This window comes from Nanorana parkeri, unplaced genomic scaffold (genome assembly GCF_000935625.1).
Source record: "Nanorana parkeri isolate BGI_ZX_2015 unplaced genomic scaffold, ASM93562v1 scaffold795, whole genome shotgun sequence".
Taxonomy (NCBI): Eukaryota; Metazoa; Chordata; class Amphibia; order Anura; family Dicroglossidae; genus Nanorana; species Nanorana parkeri.
The window spans coordinates 18,949-22,858 of record NW_017307063.1 but is presented as its reverse complement, the minus strand read 5'-3'; positions in this window follow the sequence as shown (position 1 = coordinate 22,858).

Here is a 3,910-nt window from a genome sequence, read left to right as displayed (position 1 = left end):
TTAAATTTTTTTAACTTTTTTTTTTTTTTACAGCAGCAGAGCCGCCGGACAATAGGAAACTGTTGGGCGTAGCTAGCTGTCACTGCTAGCTCTGCACAATCGTTTTCTATTAACTTTTTTCTACTTTTTTCACTCTTTTTCTGTTCTGCTCGGTGCCTCTGAGGGACCGAGCAGAACAGCCGAGCCAAATGCCGCTCGGCGGCATTCGGCTATTCTCTCACTGCTGTTCGGGAACTTTCAGAATAGCCCAAACAGCAGTGTGAAGCCTGCCGGAGGTTCGGCTCAGCCGATCCAGATGTTGGATCGGCTGAGTCGAACTCCTTCTGCACTTCGGGTCAGCCGAACATGCTGAGCATGTTCGGCTGATCCGAAGCCACACGAAGCAAGCCGATGTACGGCTGATTTCAGCCGATATACGGCTGAAATCAGCCGTACCAGCCTGAAGTGAATAGCCGAACGGTGTTCGGCTCACTTCACTTCTGATCGGTCATTCACTCGGCTGCCCTCGGCAGCTTTGTGAATAGACCCCTATATGTTATTTTGGGACAGCCCTTTTTTGCTTATTAATATCTACAGCTACAGGTTAAGTGACTGAGCTCACTCCCTCTTAATATCATTACCTGAACTATAAAAGTTGTTTAATATTTTGGTTAATATTGTATAATTATAATAACAATGTAGGGGGCAATTACGTCTCAGATTGTTGATTTACTCCAGTGGGCTTCATGGCATTGTATGTATTATTTATAGCCAAGTTGATGTGGGATTTAATTACGCACATCCTACAGAAGTCCGTGTTTTAACTTAAATGCAAGCACATAAAAAAACTCATTGCTATTCATTGTAAAAACACACTGGGGGCTTTGAAGGAATTCAAATGCTAAGTCCACCTAAAACCTATGATTTAGGGTCTATTCATACCATAAGAGTTTGTTGAAATGCATATAACAATATGATGCCAGCACATCACACCACACCGTACTGAAAATCGTACCTGCAGCATTTTTTGGTAACACAATGCAACACATGGTACTGCAGTACTGTATGTTGCAGTGTGCTGCAACACAGGTGCATTGCGGAGGTGTGTTGAGGTGCCACTCAAAATGAATGGCACCACAATGCACCAACAAATTGTAGTCATGCGTATTTTACCCTGTGTTAGCACAACATGCTGGTGTAAACCCCTAATGTCTCTATAAAGTGTGCCTGTCACACTTTATTCACTATCACATAGGGGCTTGTCAGCCCTTTTTTAATAGTAATAAAGTTGAAAAAAGTGTTTTAAAATAATAAAATCTATTGACAAAATCTATCAACATCCAATCATAGAGGACCCTCCACCGTTGCATATGTGCACCTATGCAGCACATTTGTACTTTAACTGTGAATTGGGTAACACATATAATTAATGGGCATGCACACCAGAGTGAGATAATTCTAGGGTCATTATTTATTATTGTTTTCTATGAGCTGTAAACATGGTTGCCTATGGACAATTTTGGGTATCGTAATTTTTTGCCATTTTGTGGGTATCTGAAATTTTAAGGCTTGATATATTGATATCCATTTACTCTTTACTGCCATATTCTCTCAGTTTATGTTTTACAAAAAATGGAAATTAAATTGTGTTTACTTTAAATAATTGTAGTGTATTTTTAGTGAAGATATACTGTAGGTTTAATAAACAGTTGCTCAAATATTGTGCAACATATGAAAATAAATTGTCACCATATAACATAAGTATAACAGGGCCACTTTAGCAAGGTGGATCAAAAGGAACCAAAGATACTATTCTCAGCCCCCATGGCATACTTCATAGAAGCCATGGTTTCCATATACTACATTGACGATGGGCAACAAGTCTGAAACAGTTGTAAGCAGTTTTAAATAAATGATCACACATGATAAGCTCACAAGACAGAGAATGCTCTACTTCCTTCCTCCACTGTAGTTCCACGGAACAATGGTGCACAACCAAGGCTTGCACCGGCCCTTCATCAGTACTACCAAACAGTAGAAAAAAGTGCTTGCTCACAGTTCTAGATCCAATAAAAAATGTTCTTTTATTTATCCAAAACATTAAATTTATTTCAGTCATAAGAGGCCTTAACACATGATTTATGGTTCTATAACACTAGGATGTGTTTCTGCTGCATACCAGCAGTTCTGGATGCGCAAGGACAGAATGGAATGATTTCCATAACCCTGCCTGCTATCCTAAAATGAAAAATAAAGTAATTTTATTTGGTATTAGTGATGGAAGCAATATATATAATGGCTGTAAGGGTCTATCTCATAGAACATGCATATACTGTACATGTGTACTATATGAGATAGACCCTTACAGCCAAGGCATGATATACCAGTAGTCATCTTGAATCTAGTCCATGTTATCAGTATTGTGCTTGTAACTTCAAAATCTGTCTAATTATTGCCATTTAGCATTTTCATTTGGAATATGTGTTTCGGATACATCCGAATTTCCGAAAATTCGTCCGAATTTCGATTCGTAACGAAACGAATCGCACGTGTCTAATATTTAACAAACTTTACCACAGTTATGTTTTAATGAGAAATATCAAACAGTTTTGTAGGCATCTGACAATTGATGTTCGAGGTCCCTCTGAAAATGGCTTTGGATGCTCACCATGCCACGTGTTTTAGGTTGCATGCTCACCGTGACACACATGTCTTAGGTTGCCTGCTCACCATGGCAAATGCCTTAGGTTGCCTGCTCACTGTGGCACATGTCTTAGGTTGCATGCTCACTGTGGCAAATGTGTCTTAGGTTGCATGCTCCCCGTGGCACATATGTCTTAGGTTGCATGCTCACCATTGCACGTGTCTTAGGTTGGATGCTCACAGTGGCATGTGTGTCTTAGGTGTATGGCACATATCTTAGGGTCTATTCTCAAAGCTGCCAAAGGATCTAGCCGTAGCTTCGCCTGATCCCACAGCTAGCTTAGGCCCCAGGCTGTACAGCTCCCAAAGTTGGCCAAGGGGCTCAGTCGAGCCGAAGACATATGCTTCTGCTCGACTGACCCCAGCGAAAGTCGAAGCTGGCCGACAGCCTGCTACTAACAGTTGAGTGGAGCCAGCCGTCATCTCACGGCTGGCTCCGGCCACTTGCAGAGACAGACCAGTGTCCCTGGGTAATCAGGGACGCCGTTCTGTCATTACACTGAGAACCCGGCGGAGCTGCCGTGATATTATTATTATTATTATTACATAGTATTTATATAGCGCCAACAGTTTGTGCAGCGCTTTACAATATAAGGAAGACATTACAGTTACAATACAATTCAAGACAATATGGTAAGGAGGATATCACAGCGGCTACGCCGGGTACTCTGGGTAACCAGGGGACGCTGTTCTGTCATTAGGATGAGAGCTCAGCTGAGCCGCTTTCATATCCCCACCGGTCCCGACAAGCTCTCATTGTAATGACAGCTGGTCCCGGCCAATAGAAAACAGTTGGGCGGAGCTAGCTGCCACTGCTTGCTCCGCCCATTCGTCTTCTATTTTTTTTCTACTTTTTTTAAACTGTTTTTCTATTCTGCTCGGTACCACAGAGGTACCGAGTAGAAAAGCCGCGCCGAATACCGCTGTTTGGCATTTGGCTATTCACTCACTGCTGTTCGGCATCTATGAGAATAGGCCGAACAGCAGTGAGAAGCCTGCCGGAGGTTCGGCTCAGCCGATCCAGATGTTGGATCGGCTGAGTCAAACTCCTTCTGCACTTCGGGTCGGCCGAACTTGCTGAGCATGTTCGGCCGATCCGAAGCCAGCAACAGCAAGCCGATGTACGGCTGATTTAGTTATCCTTGCTATCTGGGTTCATGGCAGGATCACTAGGTGTGTTTTTTTTTATTGAGAGCTGCAGATCTAAAAAGATTAAAAACAACTTTTA